We start from the raw sequence: 24,603 nt of genomic DNA, 5'->3' as shown, positions 1-24,603 counted from the left end.
TTTCTTTCCCTTTGAGTGACACATAGGCAGGGATTGTAGTGAGGCTGGCATGTGCCATGCCCCCTCTTCTTTTTTTTTTACTACACCCCTGTCCCAAAGGTGCATAAAAAATGGATGGTTAGGAAACCTAATCTCCAGGCCATATAATGCAGAAGAGGCTGTAAATCAGAGAAAGTAGAAGAAATTAAGCAAATGTGGGACGCCTAAGGAGCAGCCAATGAGGTCAAGCTGCCCTCAGCCAAGACCTTACCTAGCTGATAATGGGAGGAGGTAGTCCAGATAGAAAACGCTAAACACTTACAGTCGGTAAAAAACTCCTCGCATTTTTAAAAGGGACATTATCTTTAACACTCTGGAATTCCAAAATTAAAAATTACTAAAACATCTAAATGTCTAGAACATTTTAGAAATATAAGTAATAGAAGTATGGGGTGATGTAATAAAATAGAGATGATCATCTGCCAAAAGAGCTAGTTTATGCTAGTATCCCCAAGCCGATTGCATTAACCAAATATTCCATGATAATGGCATAAGAATGGGTAAAAAAGGGCAGCCTTGTCTACAACAGTTATGAATCCTCAACCAGCAAAGATTTAAAAACAGACCAGGGTTTCTAGCTGTTCTGAAGAAGCATAGATGAAACTGATGAAAATAAGGTAGATGATGTTTTTGGTGGTACAGTCAATGTAGGTGTTTGGACAATGCATCTTCTCATTGGGGAGTGTAAAACATAATGTTTCCTTAATTCATTTGCTTTGGGAACATCTCCCGCATTTGAATATTCCTTTCATGTTAGGCATATGAGGTCTTGTGGTGGAAAAGTGGCTTTGTACTAGGTGGTCCTTGAGTGTGGTTTTCTGTATACTAGTTGCGGTCTGTCCTAGGAGTTCTTTAAGTTGAGTGTCTGTGTTCAGTATATGCTAATGTTTGTGGCAAATCCTCCGGACTGCATCATGTTCTTGGTGGTATTTGGTAATAGTGTATGTTCAGGGGGGTCCTGGGTTCTGTTTATGTGTGTTACTTGTGGAGAGTAAATCACTCCTAGATTTGTTGTAGACTCTTTAAAAGGACTTTTTTAGAAGCTTTTTTGAGTAGCCTCTTTCTATGAGTCTGAGTTGTAGAGCTTTGGCTTCAATTTTGAATTCATCATCGGTCGAGTAGTTTCTACCCAACCTCAAATACTGGCTGCAGGGAATGCTGTTTTTTAAGAGCTAAGAATGGATGCTAGTTGCATGCAAAATAGTATTTCCAGCTGTGGCCTTCCTATACTTCTCACCCTTATAAGGTGGTTGATTTGATTACAGTACCCTCTAGGGGTTCTAATGCTGCTCATACTGCATGTCAGAGGATCCATCCCTGCACTATTAAACTTTACTTTTTACGTTTTATCAACCCTCACTTCTTACTAGAAGTGGGCAGCATCTTATCTATAAAATACTTACCTGACTATGTCATTTATGACTAATAATACTGGTTCTCTATACCAATACCTAGCCATATTTTAAAGGATGCTAATATTCAGCGTATTATCTCTAGCAATAAAAGTAATTGATATTAGATTCCAATAGGTTTAACAAAGTTAAAATAACGGTCTTTAATTGTTCTTGATGCCATTTTGTTTTGAATTTCAGACTGGCATTTGAGTGATTTCTCACCTTGCTAATAACAATTATGTTACCTGAATGGTTTTTCAAACCAAAAGCATGATCCTTTCATTGAAGTGCATTATAAAATAAAATAAAAAAAATGAAATAAACACTCTAGTTTAACATACCAGGAATCCAACACTGACTCTGTATATCTGTTTCAGTTTTACTTTATCTTAAGAGTAGTATCTATGACACCAATTGTTTACCACTACATTGTCTCGATACAGATCTCTCATTGACACCAGTTCATTTCAATGGTACTACTTTTTGTTTGGATTTTTTGTCATTTTAATATGATCAATGCATATGGATAAGTTTCATATTTATATATCAATGATTTGCTATTCCTTATTATTCAGTTGCGTTGACATTCTCTATACATCCCCTGATGAAGTCTATTGGCGAAAAGCGTTGGGTTAGAGATTTTAAGCATCCTCACCTCTCTCACCATTTAGGCAACTGAGTGTCTAGTAATAAAGGCAAACTCCAAAATATTGTGCTCAGTGGTGCCTAACATTTAAATCATTTTTGTTTAATGTTTATTACACTTATTGTGAATTTTCTTATGAACAATTGCATACCCTTTCCGTGTGCTAAATTTATACAACTTTTGCCACTAAAAACCCCTGTCTTTTTCCTTTTCTTTTGTTTGACATGTTCTCCTGCATACTACGGGGTTGGTAACCTTTATTGAATTGTAATTGGGGGGGGGGGAGCACATCTTTCTTTCTATATATTACAAAGAATTGCATCTAATAAGCCATACCTCTGTCACTGAAACAAGGCCAAGCAACTCGTCTATGCATGAAAGCATAAAAACTGGGGAGCAAAAAATGTCAGCAGGTGGACTGATGAGTCAAAATTTGAAATATTTGGCTTTATCAGAAGGCAGTTTGTTCTCTAAAGGACTAGAAAGCAATATAATAATGAGTGTCTGCAGGCAACAGTGAAGCATGATGGAGGCTCCTTGTAAGTTTAGGGCTGCATTTCTGGAAATAGGGTATATAAATATATATACATATATATATATATATATATATATATATATATATATATATATATAAATATATTGTGACAGAGTGTCACTAAAAGTGGCAAGAAAGTGTATTAAAGGCTCCAGGGAAATGAAAGTGAGGATGTTTGGATAGGTTTTTTAGAAAAAAACCTGGCTATTTCGGGGCCCTGAAGCCGGTCAAGGGAGTGAAAGGGTGTGTTCCTCATCCTCACTGGGTAAGTGTGCGTCTGCACTCAGGTGCAAAGGGAGAGATGAATTCATCAGAAAGAGGCTAAGAGAAGAGGATCAGCCACTGTGTTGCAGGCTGGAGTGTGCTTAGAAGGCACCCAGAGGGTTCCAGGCTGGGAAGGCAGCCAGTGTGTTCCAGGCTGAGAAAGCAGCCAGAGGGTTCCGGGCTGTGAAGGAGCCAGAATCTGTTCCAGGCAGGAGAAGGCAGCCAGAGTGGGTTCCAGGCCGCATGAGAGGTGACAGAGCTCCATGAAAGCCAGTGGGCAAAACCAGATTGGAACTGTGAGTGAAACAGTGTTGATTTAGTGTGTGTTAGTAAGAGAGTGCACCTAAGTGAGGTAGCCAGAGGCCCAGCCGAGCTACTGTTTGTTATTTTTGTTGTGAAGTTCTAGAGAGTGTGCTGTAACACTTGCCTAAACAAATAAACCTGCTGTTATTTTGGACTTTTGGAGTCTGCTGCCTCTAATCTGCCCTGTAAGCAAATCCGTTACCATGAGCAACCCCCAGTAATATACCACATTTTTGGTGGAGAATGCGGGTAGATTAAGCAGCGGAGATTGCAGCAGTGCATTTAAAGGGCCGGTGTATTGAGTGTCAGCCCAATGGAAGAGGTCCTAAAGCAGCTGATGGTTGCTAATGCTGCACAAAGAGAGACTTATACAGCGCATCAGGAGACAAATTGTTGGTGCCAGAACTGACAGAGGTCAAAAGGACAGCCGGAAGGGCAGGAACAAGAAGCTGAGCCAACGGAGGCTGAATCTAGAGATGCTGAATCTGAAGTCATAGAGAAGAGAGTGGCTCCACATTCAGAACAGTTGGAAAAAGCTGCAAATGAATCCACTGAGGAAATTCAGAAAGCAATGGATAAATTGAATTTGCTTCTTCCAGACGAAGTTTGATGGTTCCAAAGAAACCCATGAAATTATCTCTCTTTCCAAGAAGGTGCTGGAAGAGTTTAGTAAATTAAATGAAGTAAGGATGGAAGAAACTGTCCCTGTTGTGGCTGATGAACAGGATGCTCAGGGGAATGTTGAGGAAGGTGTTGGTACACCAATAGAAATGAAGGCCGAAAGAGTAGTTTGAAACATGAAGGCCCCGAAACCAACAGAAATTAAAAAGGAATTTGTAAAGAAAACTTGCCAATGTGAGCTGTGCAGCTATACCTGTCCCAGACGCTCAAATCTTGATCGTCCCATGCAGAGGCACCTGAGAACTCGGTCTGGGGGAAAGCAATATGAATGCTACGTCTGTCATGTTTGGTATACACAGGGTGGGACCCTGAGAATGCACATACTGCAAAAGCCTACTGAGAAATGCATCCTAGAAAGTGCCATGGAGAAGCTCATTACAATTGTGGATGATAAGTTAGACAGCCCTGATCCCCCAAAGGAATCTGTCAGTCTTAAGATGCACAAGCAGAAAGAAAAGATAAATAATGGAAAGGTGACAAAGGAAAAAAAGAGACAAAAAATAGTTGTTTATTTATCACTAAAATTAAAGTCCACTGGGCCCTTGAAGATGAGTCCAGTACACCCTTTAGGATGGCATTCTTTCACACTCAACTGTTGGTAAATATCTTGGCCAGGAACATTAAATTGAAAAGACTTTTTCTCCAGCCTCAAGGGGTGAGCGCCCCCTATCCTGATAACCCCAACTCATAGGCTGTCCTTGGACTTGTACTATCCTGATGCGGCACCCCTCCATTGTGCCCAAATGGCTGGCTCAAAGAATTCAACTTAATTTCTCCCTTCCTGTCTTTCTCTGTTTGCTCCAACATTGCAGACAAGTAAATACATATGTGCGGTTTGGTATTATTGCTCTCTGCTGATCAACTGCTTAGACAGCTTAACCTCATGGATTGTGGAATAATTTATGGTTAATGATGTTGAGAATCCTGTGTCTGGTTTCTCTTTGTTCACAACTTAGCTCTCCTGTCACTGTACATTTTTTCCTAAGTTAAATGTTAACCACCCTTTCTTTACCTAAAATAAAAAAAAAATTTTGCTATCATTTAAGTAATATGATATAATAAGTAAATATGATTGTACTGGGTGAGTTGAAAATTGTACTAAAAGTGCAGTTATTGTTTACATTTTAGGTGTAGCATTTCAAATACTAAGGCAGAATACACGGGTCATTATTTCAAACTATGAATTTAACTTTCCTTTAATTACAAATAAAAATTATATTTCTTAACAAAAGAACGTGTTTCACCTACTTTATACCTACAACAGAGCTGTCAAACATAAAAGTAGGTTAATCAGAACACAGGAGAGCTGGATAATTGTTTAACAAAATCAATGAAATCTATACTGTAGAAACAAAAGTCTTTTAATAATAGAAATCCTCTGAAAAAAAATCAATGAATGAATAACTTAGAATACAAATACAGTTAATCAATTTATGGCATACAAGAGGAAGCAACGCTAATGGAAGGGAACGCCAGAAAAGTTCATAAATTGTATTCACTGTCAAATATTCAATATTGAGTCCTAAATTTAATGAGAAGTTAAAGAGTGTTCCAGGCATAAAATGTCAATAGAAAAGAGAAGAAACATAATTTCGTAGTACACGACTTTCCTGTAATTATTAATAAATAATACACTTTTACAAATTTAAAATGATTATTTCTGCAACATCAGTAAGCTACAGGAGTAGACATAATAAAATTATGCATAAATTAAAAAAGGGGTTGCGTTTGTATTCTTCAATATTGCGGAGCCTGCTAGTAAACCCTCCTTTATTTGCAAGAAATATATCTTCAGAATAACAATTCTGGTTTGCATATATATTGGCATTCAGAAAATTTTGTGTAAGCGGAATGTAAAATTTCAGCAAAAGTCCTGTAACAAGGGACCTGAAGCTTTGGATTCCTAGTTTATCTTTGCATTTTAGTGGGTGAGTATACATTGTGTTAGAGCAGTACTGTTCATTATAAATGGGTAGCCAGCCACAGCAGACAAAACAAAAGATGACACTTTTTACAGAGCTGCTAACCACCATATAAAGTGTCTCCATTGTGGTTCAGTGTTTATGGTGTTTAGTACTTTGGCTACTACAGTACAGAGCATTTGGGGGGTCATTTACAATGGACAGCAAAGCAATACACTGTACATAAATCAAATTATATGGAAATGTGCGTAAATGGACCCATAAAGTATCTCTAACACCACTATTTATTTTAATAAAGCCATAAACCATGTGCACTCTCTCCTGGGTTTTGCTAGGAATACCTGAAGCAAAATAATCCAGTTCAAGCATACCGAAACTCAACAATTTTACTTTACTTAGAAAGGTAGACAACCCTTCTATGTAAGGTAAAAATGTTGTTTTTTTTTTGCGTGGCCAAGAAGTCCAGAAACCAGGATCCAAGATCAGGTCAGGCGGCAATCAGGCAAAATCCAAAAACGTAATCCGAGGTCAGGGTCAGGCAACAAACAGGCAAAGTCCAAAAAACGTAAGCAAGGTCCGGTACACAGCAAAGTAAAACAGAGAAAACACCTTAGTAGAGTTACACAGGGTAAACCAGAGGTGGCTCAGGCAACTTCCTGTAGTAGGAGGTGCCATTAAATACTTGCAGCAAACCAGCCATAGGCTGTAGAAAACAGAGGGCGTGTGTTACCTCATAGATTAAGAGAGACACACCCACGGCAGCTCAAACACCAGAGCAAGTCTCAGCATGAAGGAAACACAGGCATGGAACACAGGTAGTGGGGTTACCTGAAAGATAGGACCCGGCGTCCGTGCCTGCAATTAGGAGCAGTGGCGCCGGCACGACCTGTAGTGCTAACAACACAACTCTGTAAACAATATACATTTTAAATTTCTGAAATGTATTGTATATTGATGACGGAGTTGTGTAATTTGAGTACATATATATATATATATATATATATATATATAATTCTTGCAGCTAAAACAGAAAGGAGCAGAAAATTTAACTAACTGGTAAAAGCAGAAGTGGTAGGTTGCTTTGTTTCCATCTTTCAAGTTCTAGGCAGATTCTAAAGGACATCATTAGGTAGCACAAGCTAATCAGTTCATGTGCTTACAAGGAGCATGCTGTAAGAAAGAGAAAGCAGAGTGGGAGATTAGAGGCGATTAAATGTTGATGGCTAAAGGTCGGAGGACATCAAAGAGTAAAAATACTACTGTGGAGGAAGTCTCTGGAATGAAGGTGAAAATTTCAGCAAAAACTTGTTTTGATATTATTATTACACAGTACTTTTTAGTGCCAACAAATTACACAGTGCTTTACAAAGTCCATAGTCATGTCACTATCTGGTATGCTATTCTTTATTGGTCCATTCATATTATTGTAATAATATTGTGTGCCTTCTATTTTAAGAAAATCAAAAACCTTTAAAAAAGATTTTCAATATAATAAATGTGTAGGCACAAAATAATTTTACTTTTTAGTGCCACGTGAAATAAAAAAATGTTTCCATTGTTGTGAGAACCATACACTTACAACTGAACATTCAAAATCCACTTAGTTTACCTTTGTGTTGGCACAAGAAAGAATATAAATGTATAATTCATGGTTCCGTTTTAAAGTTAAATTAACAGAGGTGGTAAGACTTTGAAAGTTTTTGTTACATTACATAATGTAATTTGGACTTTCATATTCAAGCAACCTTTTAAAATATGTAGAGCAGTTGCCACTTGACATACTTAGTTTAAATGTAAATGGAATCCTGTTAATATTTTATAGTTTGTTATGCTTTAGTAAATAATAAAAACACAATAAAATACATATACTCTGTGTTCATGAATACACTGTGAAACTGAGTCACAATCACTGCATTAATGTGTTAATTTTATTCTTGGCTCTTTCAAAAAAGATATGAAAAGATATTTTAGTAGACACACAAAAAGGATGTTTCCCTGTTTTACAATGTGAACTATAATTTATCCAACGTTATTTTTCTGACTATGAATTTACATCTTTACAATGTTAATTAAAAAAAAAAGAATGTATTCACTTTAAGTTCATTAACATTATGACACCTTACTGAACCTCACTTTTCCACAGGTATGAAAAATAAGCAAAATACCTTTAAAGAGTGTGTGAAAAGGAATATGATTTGGATTTTATGAAAACCAAGTCAAGATGGGCATGATGTTGTTAGAATCCCCCTTAGACCCCCGAAGCTCCGTCTGATTGAAACATTTTCTACATTTTATTCCAAGTACATAAGAACTTGTGGGAGATCACCACTCAACATTTCCTGTCCCAAATATGCAACATTGTAGGCCCCCCCAAGGAATTCTACCCTCCATTTTAATTAAATAAGATGTTAAACAGCCAGACAATTGTATGCTTTTAAATCCTCCAACCTGAAGAAAGTCCAGAAAAAAAGTTACAAAGTCCTTACTTGGAATGAGCAAGTTATTTTTTAAAACTTGATCTCGCAGCAAATTCAGCCTTTCTTGATTAACACAATTTTAACCTCTAGTGCCGGGGATCTTCTCAATGAATATGGCCGTGGCTGCATTAATTGAGTGCGATCCCCAGCACTAGAGGTTAATTAACCTCTAGTGCCCTGGGGATTGCAAACAAGAGGATTCCCAGGGACACGTGTGAATCCCCTGTGAATCCTCCTGTTATAATTTCCTTGATCTTCCGATGGTTTTTCCAAATCGGTTTGCTGAAATTTAGTGGAACCATCAGAAGTTCGAGGAAATTTTCACGAGGCATTCTCGCTCATCCCTAGTCCTTACCAGATGATACAAACCCCTTACACACTACAAAAATGTAATAAAGAAGTTTTCTTTATTGAATTTTTTTGTTGTTGTGGCAACAAAAATGGCACAACGGTAAACATTTATTGGAACTGCTTCAAAATACAGTAGAACCTCTCGCTTCCATGGGGAATGGCCAATTCCGAATAAGTGTAGTTTCCGGATACCTGAGGTTTCCTTTTCTCAGCCATTCAGCACTAGACATGAATGGGGAAACTTGTCCCTATTCACTTCTAGTGCTGAATGGCTGAAAAAGGGAAACCCTGATGATGCTTGAGCCGTCATCAGGGATTCCCTTTCCCCAGCCAATCACGGAGCAGAGCAATCAGTGGAGCTCTGCTATGCTGACAGCCCTGCTGTCTTGATTGTTCCAGCACCACTAGCGGAGCAGTGACGTGTTCTTGGATGCAGAACACATGCCACAGCATCGCTAGGGCTGCGGGAGCAATCAAGAAAGCGGAGCTGTTAGCAGAGCTCCACTGATTTCTCCGCTCCTTGATTGGCTGAGTAAAGAGAAACCCTGATGACGCTTGAGTCATCATGAGGGTTTCCCTTTCCTTAGCCAATCATGGAGCGGAGCAATCAGCGGAGCTCTGCTGATTGCCCTGCTTTCTTGATTGCCATAGAAACCCGATTATCTGGAACTCAGATAACCGGCAACGGAGAGTCCTGCTGTGCACTAAGGTTTCTGGTTATCTAAGTTCTGGATAAATGGGGTTCCACTGTATAGGTAAACAACTTACTATGGTGAATGTAAAAGACAATCTGCCTATGTATCTTCTTCATGTTACTAGCATTTCCAACTGCAAATTTAAATTGTCTTAGACTCTTATTTTTTTTATATATTTATAAATTAAGTGCATTCCACATCGCTGGAAGCAGGCTCATACCACTATCATTGTTATTATTATTATTATAATAATAATATTAATAAAATAATAGAAATATTAAAAGTAATAAATAGTATTTATACAGCACCAACATGTACTACGCTTTTAGGGTAGAACCCAGTTAAGGGATGATTGTAGTATTACAATGAGCCACGGGGGAGGATACTTCATATCCCCACCCTATTTACATTCCCCATCCTTCGCTTCCACCCACATGACCCTTAGTTACCCTACCCTGAACCTCTCCCCCCTATCACCCCCTCCCCCATCTAATCTCTTTATATCTTTTCCTACTTAAACTCATGATACCTCTCACCCCACTTACTTTTTTTTACCTTTAAAAAAAGAACAGAAAACGGAGAACATTTTTGTTCTTTTCTTATATGCATAACTGAGGGGGGTCAGGCCACCTAATTAATGTCACAGGCAAGGGTATGTACTTCTTCTCTTTAACCTCCTGGGCAGTTCATTTCTGTCTGCATTTCCAACTGCAAATTTAAATTGTCTTAGACTCTTATTTTTTTTATATATTTATAAATTAAGTGCATTCCACATCGCTGGAAGCAGGCTCATCCCACTATCATTGTTATTATTATTATTATTATAATATTAATATTAATAAAATAATAGAAATAATAAAAGTAATAAACAGTATTTATACAGCACCAACATGTACTACGCTTTTAGGGAAGAACCCAGTTAAGGGATGATTGTAGTATTACAATGAGCCACGGGGGAGGATACTTTATATCCCCACCCTATTTACATTCCCCATCCTTCGTTTCCACCCACATGACCCTTCATAGTTACCCTACCCTGAACCTCTCCCCCCTATCACCCCCTCCCCCATCTAATCTCTATATATCTTTTCCTAGTTAAACTCATGATACCTCTCACCCCACTTACTCTTTTTTACCTTTAAAAAAAGAACAGAAAACAGAGAACATTTTTGTTCTTTTCTTATATGCATAACTGAGGGGGGTCAGGCCACCTAATTAATGTCACAGGCAAGGGTATGTACTTCAAAACATCTACATATTAGAAATAAACTCATTCATTTTTCTAATTGTAAGCTCCTCCCATTTCTAACAGCAAAGACAGTTGTAGTGATCAGAGTTTTGTTAGAAAGTTTTTTTTTTCAGGAGATTTGCTTAAAAAACCTTTTTTTAATGATTTTAAATTAAAAAGGTTTGATGAAGAGAATTTTTTTCTGGAAAAATGTGTGCATTAATGCAGATTTTCATGCCATTAAAAGAAAAATTAGGGGAGATAAATGAAATATGGAGAATGTATTAAAAAAGATTATTCAGCTTTATTTTCTGTATTACAAAGATATATGAAATAGAAAACAAAAAAAAAATATTTGCCATTAGAACTAACCTAATGCATTTTTAAATTTCATTTCTAAATTACATTGGGGTTGATTTATAAAATGAGTTGGCCACTTGGATTTTGGATTTTTTTCTTTGCAAAAATTACTCAATCACAGGCATGCAAATGTAAAAAAAAAGAAAAAAAAAGATAATTGTTTGCACATGATTGGATGTCTGAAATTAGCAGAGCTTCATCTAATTTACTAAGCAAATGAAATATGCCTTGTAAAGGAAAAACCTATCTAAAGCCTATATTTCTTTAGTAAATCACCCACTGCTACACTACAGGAAGTTTCCTTCTTCAGAGTTTACTGTGTTTTATAAAGTCAATTTCCACTAAAGAAATACATGAAAAACACTTTATAGTAAATATGTACTTTAATTGTAATGTCAAATTTAATAATTGCACACTTTGTTTTTATTGTCTCAAAACTCAAAACAAAATATGTTCAATTAATGCTCCCTGTCCTGCAAATGTTTCTATAATTGTTTTTATTATTTTATCAGTCAGCAATGACTAAATATTGAAACAGAGCTTTCAGGTATTATCTATAATACCTAACATGTGTCCTCAGAAGTTTAATCCTGGGTAATGTCATCGGTTCATAAATTTATAATGAGAAGAAAGTTCAGATTTCAGTGTCCTAAAAAAAGATTACATTGGGAGGATATAGAATAACATTATGTTTTAATCAACAGCACAGTATTGGGATGTTCCGCAATGGGAGGGATATACCAATATTTTTGTAATCATTTATATTTTTACTGTGTCTGTGTATAAGCTATATATGTGCATTCTGCTGAGTATGTGTTGATCATTGAAGGATTATTGCAACTGAATGAGTTACCCAGGTAGATTAACAATGATTGTCCAAGAAAAAAAGATTATAATAATTTTTTACATGTATTAGTACCCACCAATAGGTTATTGCACATCAACAGCCACTTGATTTGAAAATTCTGTGAGTCCTATTGTAGAAATGATTGGTCACAAACTATTCATGCAACTAATATATATTGTACAATTATGGACAATACAAGACATGAGTATTTAGTCTAGACTGTAAAACCTGGATGTTAAACTTCTAGCCCCTATGGTGTAGCATGTTTAACGATATATTGTTTTGAGGTAGAAACAATACACTACCAAGAGATTATGTTTTTTTGCTTAAATTGGGAGGTTGTTATAACCCAAAGTTTAAAAGCAGAGCATGTGTGGGAGAGGTTCACCATCTTTCTGGTTCTGTGTCTGCACCTATACTGATTTCAATATTAAAGTATTGATTCAGGTCAGGATTCATGATTAAGTCAGAATTAGGAGTTTCAGAACAGACTGATGTGAGTGAATGGAGTTTCTGATTACCAATTTAGGTTAATTAGTATACTACAATTATCTGCAGAGTTTGTTCATCAGGAAAGAAAACCTGTTCTCACTAACATTAATAAAGTAGTGCATAGAGAGCAAATGTTAATACACTTATCTTTATTTTACAGCACCATTGCAATGTCAGTTATTACACAGCTCAACAACAACAACAAAAATTCACTTGCCAAGGAAGTCTTTGCCAGGTCTGCTCAATCCAAAAATGACATCAGTTTCATTGAATTGGCTACAGTACTTGTGATACAGAAATCAGAAAAGACGATCAGCAAGACGACCTGTGCCGCACGGTGCTGATGTTCCCATACCAGTGATCAGTACACTCCCTGATATTCCAATATGGAGAATATACAAGGTTTGGAGTGCAATCCAGGAGTTAGCAGAGGAAGTGAATATGAAGGAAGTGTTTCATCAAACCAGCAGTTCTCCCAAGAAGAGCTCAATGATTTGATACTTACGATAATTACTTTGATATTTTTCCTAAGTCTATCAAAGCAAGCATCTGAAGTTTTAGCATCCAGAAGTAAAAATAAAGTTTTTTAGGACAAGAGAGGTGACGCTCCTACCATTTTTCAGTGAAGATGGAGACTTTGTGTACTGTTGTAACATCCCTGGACTACTAGCCCATATGGGAGTACCAGAATACTGAGCAGAAGACTGGCGGCTTTTCATAGACAGTTACACTCAAAGTTTGAAATCTGTTTTACAGCATACTGGCAACTGCTATGCATCAATTCCAATTGGAATCAGTTTCGGAAATTGATAAATGATATACATTTCACAAGTTACATGACTGATACTGAAGCTTCTGCCTGGCACAGCTATGTCATGGTTGTCAAGAACTTCTTGGGTAACCATAAAGCACAAAATTATGAAGAACTGGTACTAAACTTGCCCTTAAACTTTAAAAATTGGGTGCTACAATGAGCATAAAGGTACACTATCTCCATAGCCATTTGCAAAAATTTCCAAAAAACCTTAGCGATTTCAGTGAGGAAGAAGGGGAGAGGTTCCATCAAGATATAAAGGTGATGGAAGAAAGGTATCAGGGCACATGGGATAGACACATGATGGCAGACTACTGCTGGAGCCTTCAACATGATTGTCCTGATCATCAGCAGAAACGGAAATCATACAAATGGAGTTTTTCAATGACTTCTTTGTGATTAGTCATGTAAATATACTGAATATAGAATATATTGACATTAAGTATTTCAAAAATTTAATTTTGTATACATAGGCATATCTAGTTTCATTTTGCTTAATTTTCATGTTTCATTAGTATTCTATGAGGTTATTGTTGAGGTCATTATTTCAAAAACTAGAACCAATCTAGCAAAACCAATACCATATTTGGAATCTGTGCATCAATCATAACCCAAAATGACTCCAATCTGTTTTGCTAGAAAATGTTTGTTGACCAGAATCATTATTATTACACAATATTTATATAGTGCCGACATATTACGCAATACTTTACAAAGTCTATAGTCATGTCACTAGCTGTCTCTCAAAAGGGCTTACAATCTAATGTCCACTCCATAGTCAAATGTCTTTAATACAGTCAATGTGGAAGGAAACCGGAGTATCCGGTGCAAACACACGCAAACACAGGGATAACATACAAATCCCATGCAAATAGTTTGCTTGCCGAGATCCGAACCTGGGACCAGGGGTGTAGTCACAAAAAAAGAAGAGGGGGCGTGGTACTATCCATGGCGAGCGGGCATGTGCATCATTGTTATGTAAACGTGCCCGCCCTACTACGCCCCTGTCTATGCCTATGTGTCACTCAAAGGGGAATAAACCTCCCCCAGAGTGACGTCATGATACCAGAACCTGCCCACTCTCCCATCGCAGGTCACGTGTGCCCACTCCTGATAAAAGTAAGAGCATGGCGTTCCCACCCATGCCCCCCCCACTACACCCCTGCCTAACCTCTGAGCCACTGTGCTGCCCCACTTTTCACTAAAATATATTTAGGTAATGATAGAATTCTAGATTAACCTATTGCAAAAAAAAACTAACTAATAAAGTAGCATATTCCTAAATGTCCTTAAATCACAATCTGCAGGGAAAAAAATAAATAAAGAAGAAGCAGGAATTAGTGTAACAAATAGCATTACACAGCTCCAATCTTAACATCAATATACCAATCTAAGAATACTTGTAGAATCAGAAAATAGGTAAGACAGCTGTGCGCTGGAACTGTGACAAGTTCTCCATAATACTTGATGCCATGCCTTAACCATTAAAATCAAGTAAACCTAAGAAGTGCTGTTATGTGAAGAAAAATATAGTAACAGGAAATATTGTTTTTATGTATTTATTTATTTTTCTCTTTACTGTACTTCTTATTGAGATTTTTTGATTGATATAATGCCCATCACATACTTTTTGAAAGCATTCCGGCGTTTAAAGATTTTTAAACAAGTACCTAAATGAAAAAATAAATTTACCTCTGTATTTTTTAGTAAGACAGATATTCACTAGGATTTAAGTGTTTTGTCTTATCCACACCATTTTCATTTATGAAAACTACACATTATATTACTTTCCTTCTAAATCAGGGCTCCCTAAAATGGCCAATATTGACAGCAAACATTAATGAGACTTTGGATCAAAGGGCAGGGGCCAGTGGGATCTTTCCATTGCACCCACTTTTAAAAGTCTTCGTATTTGGAGGCTGAGATCTATCTAATAGGTAATTTCTTCCTATACCCTATACCCTCCCCTATACCTTTTGACTGAGTATGTATTCAAGCTGGTATTGTCTGAAGAATGGACTGTCCCCACCCTTATTTCATGAGTTAACTGATGAACAGTTTACTTTGTCTTACTCCAGTCCATTGCAGTGTCATTCTAATGTTTCTAATCTCAAGGTCCAGACTCCCCCTTGGCGTGATGGTACAGAAATTCTGCTTTAGAGTCAGGGATCCATCTTTTCAGTCTTTTAAAAGTCCCTCAAACCAATTGTCAGCTATTGGAGCTGGCTAGCAGCTATGGACAAGCCATTGGTGTAAGGAGCCCAGGCATCAGAAAAATCTAATTTCCCAATCAATGTCTGAGAGTTTTGGAACATTTTGTTCCCTACAGAGCGGGATCATTTAGTAGCCTTTATCATGACTTTGACTTTAGACTGATATCCTATATGTGATTACAAGTGTTAAGTGCTTTTCCAAAGGCAGTTGCCATTTTATCCGCATTAAAAAAAAAACATAGTAATCTCTTTTGTGTCTTGCAACAATTATGACTCAAGTGCAATACTATATTTTGAAAATAGATTTTTCTTTTCAAAGATAAAATTTCCTTGTTCTGAAGCATGCAAACACCAAGGAAGTTCTGGTTTGGAACCAATATGTAAATTTCATCTAATAATTATGTTTGCATTTCCAATTCCTTCAGGAATGTAAATTACTTTGAATTATGTTTCTATGCGACTTACTAAAAAGCTGAAATATGTAATATAAAACATTTGGCAGTGATACTCCTCAAATAACTGATAATAAAACTCTTAAATGTCAAAAGTCATTTCATTTTTCCTACAAGACAAATTAGGCCATCCCTAACCATATTAAAATATTATTCACTTTGACAATAGAATCACTTCTGAGACATGAACTATTGCTATATTAGAGAAAAGAGAGGTAATCAGTATTTTTCATCTTCTAAGAATCCCTTTAATGCAAAAATATCCATCACATCTAATGGAAATGGTATGCACCTAGAAGGGAAAATGTCTTTTCATATTTCCAGTTTAAAATGGATAACAGTAAGTAGCAAATACATCTAAAAATGATATAATGGCAAAAGAGTGGTTTAGTATATAGTACTAGGAGACTGCAGCACTGTAGTCTGTGGGTCCTTGGTTCAGTTACTACCTGGACAATTTCTGAATATAGTTTGCATACTTTGTTTGAGTGTTCTGCAGTCCTTACACATACACATATACAAAATAAAAATCTGTAGGCTCTGCATACTAGCATTAGAAACGTTCATGTACTATAAAAGTCCATTGTTGATAGCAGTTGAACAGCTTAGGTTTTAGAAAAGGAAGATAAGGTATTGAAAGGAAAAGAGAAACTTCTTATCAACTCTCAATTGAAATGGTAGGAATTATATCAAAATATAACTATTTGTTATGAAAAACATATGCCTATGCTGATTAAAGCATGTATTATTTTTATTTACACATTAATATTGTTACTCCTAGAACAAGGTTAATTATGTTATATCTCCTATATTTTATATTATGTAAATTAACCACATTTTCCTTGCCATTCCATGCTCCATTTGGCATCAACATCATTATCCTCTTAGCAGGATCCACTTGTCAGATTGTTGTTATAAATATTTGCAATACATCTTCTTTTTAAATGACTTGATCTTGTGCTCCCTGATCCTGCACCATCCCGGGATCTGCATCATACTGGGTACCCAGGTTTGGTGGCTGTTCATCCCATTAATCAGACATGCCATAACATTGGGAAACAAACAATATTTCCAGGTAATACATTGCACATACGTTCCTCACAGAATGCACCCAAGCATGAACAGCAAACAAAAGGCACTAAATGTATTATATATTTAGTAGACTATTGTTTCTGTCCTTCAGTCACTGTCCATCCTATAAAGCTAACCCAAAAAAGTTTCAATAATTCAGGTTCCAGATCCTGCAAATATACCATGAGATTTGGTGGACGAGTGTATTTTGTTTTTATAAAGTGAAGGTTTAATTGGTTCAGAGAAGGATAGTTGCAATCATATTAGACCCAGAATCGGACTTCTATTAAGCTGATGTTAAAACATATCACACAAGTTTTTTAACCTCCTGAGCGTTACACTGATGTCTAGATTTCTGTACCAAAATCGGTACACTGTTTTTCATGAAATTTATTTTTTAAATTGTAGACCTGTAACTTACAGAAATATGTCCGAACAAGGGTCTAGTAGATATCATGAATATAAAAAATGTTTGAAACACACAATCATGTAAAAAAAAAAAAATACTTTTATTAAAATTAAATAAAATACACAAAAATCAGCTTAAACAAGAATACATAAATAAATGAAAAATACTGAAAATGCGATAATTCGGTATACTGTATAGTAATATATTTTTCTAAAACACCTGCCTAGTGTCCAACAGTCCAACGTCACATACCTTTAGACAAAACCAAATAAATATATTTTGTATTATTTTGTATTGGATTGGATACAGGACTTTGTATTGAATGCAATACAAAATATTTGAATTTCCCGCTACGACCCCTATCGAGGGCGCACGCACGGACATGATCAGGAATCGCCGAGGGACACGTACGCGAACGCCGGGTATTCTAATTCTTTCCAAACTTTCCAAAATGTATTTTAGATTGTAGGCTATAATTCACTGAATTACTCAATAATTACTTATATTTCACTGAATTACTGCATAACGCACTGAAATATGTCCAAAATTTTATAAATTTAATAATAAACTTTTTTTTATAAAACATAAAAAAAAATCTTAAAAAAAAAATCTTTAAAAAACAGTTAAAAAAAAAAAAAGTAGTGTATAATGTAATGTACCCGTACAGTAGCATATATAATATATACCGTATTTTTCGGACCATAAGACGCACTTTTTTTCAAAATCGATAAAATTTTTGCAAAATCGATAAACCCGAACCAAGGTCGGGTTTACCGGTCGGGTGGTTAATATTGATAAAGAGGTCAACATATTGAAGAAGAACAGGTAATGTTTACTTTAATTTATATGTTTCATACGTATGGTGTTACCCTAATCCTGTGTAATAAAAAAGGATTTTTCTATGCACACTTGACATAAATGCTGCTTTACTGCCACCTCTACAACTTATTTAGGTGAGTATTTAAAACACAGATTGAAGATGCTCTACTCCAGTCATTTGTATTTGTGCAACTTAATATTCAAAGTACACAGTGCCTTATACAATGAAAAGGAATATTTTTATGCAACTGTCTTCACACTGAAAAACTATTATACTCCATGCATTCAGTACTGGTACTGAAGAAGTTGAAGGACCTGGTATGGTGGATATCAAGCTCTTCACCATATACTAAATAACACCATATACTGAAAGTGTTCCTTTCCTTCACAACCATTAACCAATTAAATTACTTCACATTTGTGTTCATTAACAAAAGACCTCAATTACATTTCTATTTGCTAATGGTTGTCAGAGGTGGAACACTCGGGACTGTGCAACTCCATCATGAATGGTACTGATCTAAGATGCAAGGACATGAGATGGTGATGCTGGAGACAAGGAAAGGGACATTTTTTAAAGTTTCAAGATGTCTCTGGACTTCATGGAGGGTTAGTGTATGTTTTGTAAATTATATATTTCAAACTAAACTTTAAACTATAAACCCTCACTGACCTCTGTAGGTACTTTACAAGATAAGGGATGCTGCTGGGATAGGGAACTACGCTACAAAAGGACAACTGAAAACTAAAGAGGTCAGTGAGGGCTTGTTTTTAAATGTATTTACTACTTATGAATATTAATATACTAGAATATCTTTAACTTGGAAACAATTCCACATTCAATTTGAACTCCAGGAAACTTGCAGTGGAGTAAGGCACTGTCTTTGTTCATCTCTTTTACATTGCTGATTAATAGGACTAATAAGTTACACAAAAAGATATAGTTATAATTTTTTTTGAGTTTATTTTCACTTTAAAGGTTTGTGTGATAACCCACAGCAAAATAGGAACTGTTGTGAAACAATTTGTTCATGCATTTGCATGTGGTTGCATTTTTAAGCAGGGCACGGCAGTAGTTTGCTCAATGCTAATGTGCCCAGTAGCTGCTAACCATGGTGGCTGAGAGAAGTTTAGGAATTCTAAAAGGTATTATTGAATAAAGCTTTCTGGCACCTGATTTATTTTTATCAGTGGTAAATCTAAGTGCTTATTGTTTATTAATGTCTACATTCAAAATAATTAAAATGTTACTGATACATGAATGTTAAATAATATTAACACAATAACAATTATTAGTATCATTATAGTTATTATCAGTTTAATTCAGAACCATATTCATTTACATTCCTTCGTTAACAAAATATTTAGGTAACATTGACAGCTAAAACTTTTCTTCTACATTTTAATTCCGGAGATTCTACACATAATTTGCAGTCACATTGTTTAACCAAAACTACAAAAGAACCCTGGATTAAAAAATCAATGTGACTTTTAGCATTTTCTATTCCCTTTGAATTAAAATGCTGATCCTAAACCTTCTGCCAGTAATTACCCAAGATTATCAGTTAACTACACTCAAGTGAATCATCTAAACACTGTGTTGGCTAATATCATCTAAAATAAACTAGTGGAGAAAATTTTTAGCATGTCTGATTTACTAAGGTCGAAAGCTTGTTCTCTGGGTCATTAGCCTATGTAAATGGAAAAAGGATGTCTAACTATAATCTACTAAATCAAATGATCGCTATGGGTAAATACAGTGCACACACATGCAATTGCATGTTCACTAAGCACATATAACATTTACTTTAACCCTATTTAACCTAATTTCAATCACACTTTACATTTCATACAATTTTTAGACCAAAAACAAATGTATTTTTATAAATTTAATGCAGTCCTAATATTTAACTGCTGAAAAATAAGCTTAGACATGTTATTATTTTCCATTTTTTATCCATTTCAAAGTTGAGAATGTTTTCCTAGCTACAGTAAAAAAGCTTGACACATGTCATTATGATGCATAAAAATAAATCTCAATTTATTATTCCCAAAATCTAATAAATTTACACATCATACATGCAGTATCTGAAAGCTGACAACAGGAAATGTATTCAAATTAAAATTGAATATTCTTCTTATATACAGTATGCATCAATAAAAACACAAGTAGTTGTGTTTAACAAATTATTCTTATTTTTTATTTGACATACTATATGTATTGCAGATACATACTGAGATATATATATTTCAAATACATACATATGTGTGCATTGTATTTACACCCTGTATGCAGTGTTTGCACTGTATTTACGCATAGTATTCAATTGTTTTAGTAGACAGTGTGTATCTCAGGGATAAACCGCCAACCTTGCTGACATATATCGAGTAAAAATGAATTTTGGAGATTTTCCTTCTATTACATATAAAATGATAGGTAATGTCATATATGTGAACCAAATATTCTTGCTGCAATTTTATTCAAGATTATTTGCTATAGAAACAATTGAAGTTAGAAAAAAAGATAAAAGTTGGGAAACTGTTTTTGATTTTTCAGATGAAGAAAAGAAGAACATGTCTTTCCTTGCTGGCAACAGGGGGCCCAGTATTCATGTTCACCTTTGATAGTATGACCTGCAGATTCCTGAGGTCCTAGAACAGTCAACCATTTGAATAGATTTTTAGTCCCATAGTAGTGTTCATGAAGTTATACATTTTCTTTTTTGCTGACAGAATATGCTATAGTTTCCTTAGCCCCTGGATCTGCACATTAGAGAAAAAGAATTGTTTTTAGAATATAGTAAAATTAAATTTCTGTCAGTATATTTGTTTTGCTATGCTGTTTTTGCACCCACTAAACTTTCTATCCTAGATACATAGCAGGAAGTGAGAGGAAATCTCTCAAAGAGAGGTTCCCCATTTTGACAGTTGTCGCCAGAGGAGGTACCCCCATTGCAAAATTTATATCTAAACAACTTGAGAACAAAAATTAAGTATATTGAAGTTCGGTGGTCCTTTAATGTTGTGGCTGAATTTTTTCTTTCTTAATTACTTAGTAATTTGGTAATTTGGCAACACACTCCCTGTCTTACAGTGGCTACACTTATTGTACTATATCTGTGGTGGACAAGTGTAGCCCCCCCCGAACCTGTGGAGAGTGGACTGATGGAAGTAGATTTAGGCTTTAAATAAGTTAATAACAAATTAAATTCTATCTGTAGTTAACACATGGGTAACAACAAATAAACTGTTGTGTTAAACATATCATCACATTTTTACCAATATATAAAATAGTGGTGATTCATTATATATAATAGAAAAAAATGTGCTTTTGTAATAGTTTTAAAACAAGTTTACCCTTTTTATGATTTTTATTTTTGTTTTACTTTTTTTAGGGAGGTCCCTTTGTTTTCTGTCTTTATAGCTACAGGGGTAATGACTAAAGGGGAATACCATAGCCTTCTAGGATATTTGTGTCACTATGAAATCACATGAAATCAGCATGCATTATTCAGGGACTGTCCTGTAATGTAAAAAAAAGTGCATGTGCAGTGAGACCGGCACTTCATATATTTCTGATTTTCTAGAATGAAAGTAAGTGTTTCTTGTTTTTAACCATCAGCATTTAGTATGATTTAACAAAATTGCAAAATACTATGTGGGGACAAAGCATTAATGTTAGGAAATAAATAAAAAGAAACAAATACAGCAAATTATTGCACATGGATTGGAATCCCTGGAACAAACTATTGTGGGATTACTTTAAAAAAAAAAAAAAATAGTAAATAAAGGTTTTTAAATGACTAGAATAAACAGCAATACTAAGACTAGAAGAAGAAAGTTGGCCTGTAGCTCATTTGAGCGTGGGGACGCATGACAGGGTGAGGAGGGAGACAGGACGTTAGGGGGTTAATAAAAAAAAAAAAAAAAAGTGCGGGAAAGGAAAAGCGGGAAATTCAAATAAAGTGCGGGAAAAAGCAATAGGGTGGATTGGCTGATAGATGTTATGGGTGGGGAAAAATTAAAGTATAAATATAAAGGTTGGGGGGAATAAGGGGGCAGTTATTACCAGAAAATCAAGCGTCTCGAGGATGGCGGAGTTGGAAACCTTGCTGACCCGAATGCGGACTGCAGCTGCATCGAGAGGAGTTGAATGGCTGCAAGAACAGTTGGCTTTTCTGACGGAGGGAGCCGGGAGCAGTGCTGAGCCGGAGCAGCATCTGGTGGTGCGTGCCCGGCGGTCTCGGCCGCCGGAGCGCTGGAGCCCCGACGAGCCCACAAGGGTCCAGCGCCATTCCAGGAGCCCCAGGCGGGACCCTTCGTCCCCTTCTGCTCGGAGACAAGTGGCACCAACATGCGGAGGGCGCGGGAGGAATCCTATAAGAAGGCGGGACTCGGCTGCAGCTGTTCGTTCAGGGAATGTCCCAGTGAGGCAGGCGACAGGATCTGAGACCCGCGAGGAAGTGATGGTGCGCCCTCAGCGGAGGAACAGGAGCGGAGCGGCCGTTAGAGGGGACGTAATGGCCACGGAGAGGATTGCGGAGGCAACAGGAGCAACACGGGAGCAGACGAGGAGAACAGCGTCCGAGCTGCGGAGAAGACCCACGGCTGAGCAGGGAAGAATGGCGGAGGTTGCTGGGCTGCAGGAGGACGAGAGGAACGATGACGTTGCAAGGGGGCGCGTCCGGAGGCGTGTTTCCGAGTCGCAGACGGCGCCCGGTAGTGACAGCACCAGCCAGCGCCGGGAAATGGCAGAGGACACGGAAGAGCTGAGGGAAGAGAGCGAGCAGTCCGAAGGAGAGCGACCGGAATCGGAGGCGTCAGGACGGAATGGCGGCACGGCGGCTGAGGGGCCCAGCGGCATCCGACAGCCTGGTGAGTACCTGGCTGTATGGGATCAGGGGAGGAGGGGGGGTCAAAAATCCTGTATTGAGGGTGGGATTGATGTTATTCATAGGAATGCAGTAATTTCCAATGATGTTGTTGTGAGTGCAGGAATGGGGTCCAGGGACAAGGGTATTGCCAGGGCAAGCAATGAGGTGGGTGATTTGCTGCGAGGGGTACGGGACTTGTTGGCAAAATTGGAGGGGAGTGAACCACACATGGGAAAAGGGGTAGGACGGCATGGGGGGCCTAGTGCAGATCGGTGTGGCACTCACAGGGAAGTGACGGAGGGGGCCGTGGAAGAGGCGGTAGCTGGGGGCGGCAGCATTTTATCCACCCCACTTTCTGGATTATCGACAAGTGTGATTACTAGAAGGGCACAAGAGAGTGAAGTGCGTAAAGGAGAAGGTGAGTTGGTTAGTGCCAGTGTCACGGATGGGGCAAAAGGGGAAGTGTACTTATGCTTTGAGGGACCGTTGGGTGCACACTTGGCAAAAGAGGTAAGGGAAAAAATTTGGAAAGGAGAATATGTAGAAATATTTTCTTTGCTGCCGGTCGAAAGATTCGGTGGTAGGGATTTGAGAGTCAGGGAAGGTAAGAGGATGGGTGAAGAGAAGGGGTTGTGGCGCCAAATCCCCCGCACCTTTCAGAACTGGTTACAAGCATTTGCTATTTTGGCTAGTATAGTGGGTGAGAGGACACCAGAACATTGCGCCTCCCTTTTTTGTTACTTAGATGCCATCAGTGAGGCTTATCGTGTTTATGGCGGGTCGGCCTGGCTTAGATACGATGAGCAATTTAGACAGCGTAAAGCTTTACGAACAGGTATGCGGTGGGACCATCGAGACATCAGTTTATGGATGCGGCTTATGACATCAGCCAGATTGAACACGCTGTCGTTTCCAGGGGGTGCCGGGGGCACAGGGGCACAGGAGCCGTGGGCCCCCAGGCAGGTAAGAAAAAGGGACTCTGTTGGTTATTTCATGAAGGAACATGCAGGTTTGGAACGACCTGTCGTTTCAAGCACGAGTGTTCTTCATGCGGGGGAGGGCACCCAGGGGCCAGATGTATGGTCAAGGGTAAGAACCGGACCAGCGAGTCTGTTGGTAAAAGGGAGGACTCCGATGAGGGTGGAAAACATGCGGCATTTCCTAGGTAAGTACCCGAATAGACGGGCGGCAATCTTGTTAGAAAATGGTTTTTCAGAAGGTTTTAAAATTCCGTGTAATTTGGTTAATATACCCAAAGGGTCCAAGAATTTGAGGTCGGCTTTTGCACATCCGGATGTGGTTACTGCAAAGTTGGTGAGGGAGGTGGCATTGGGCCGCATGGCAGGGCCGTTCAGGGTACCTCCGCTGGTTGATTTAGTTGTTTCACCTTTGGGTTTGGTTCCAAAGCGGGAACCGCAGCAATTTAGGTTGATACATCATCTTTCTTACCCAAAGGGTTTTTCTGTTAATGATGGCATTGATCCGGATCTATGTAGAGTGGAGTATGCTTCGTTTGATGACGCAGTGACATTGGTTAAAAAGGCAGGCAGGGGCTGTTTAATGGCAAAAGCTGACATAGAGGCTGCTTTTCGTTTATTACCAGTGCATCCAGAAAGTTTTTGGCTCCTAGGTTGCGAATGGCAAGGGGCATTTTTCGTGGATAAATGTTTGCCTATGGGTTGTTCAGTTTCTTGCTCATTATTTGAAGTTTTCAGTA

Source organism: Pyxicephalus adspersus, chromosome 3 (assembly GCF_032062135.1).
Source record: "Pyxicephalus adspersus chromosome 3, UCB_Pads_2.0, whole genome shotgun sequence".
In the NCBI taxonomy this organism is placed as follows: Eukaryota; Metazoa; Chordata; class Amphibia; order Anura; family Pyxicephalidae; genus Pyxicephalus; species Pyxicephalus adspersus.
Note: the sequence above shows the minus strand (reverse complement) of the source record.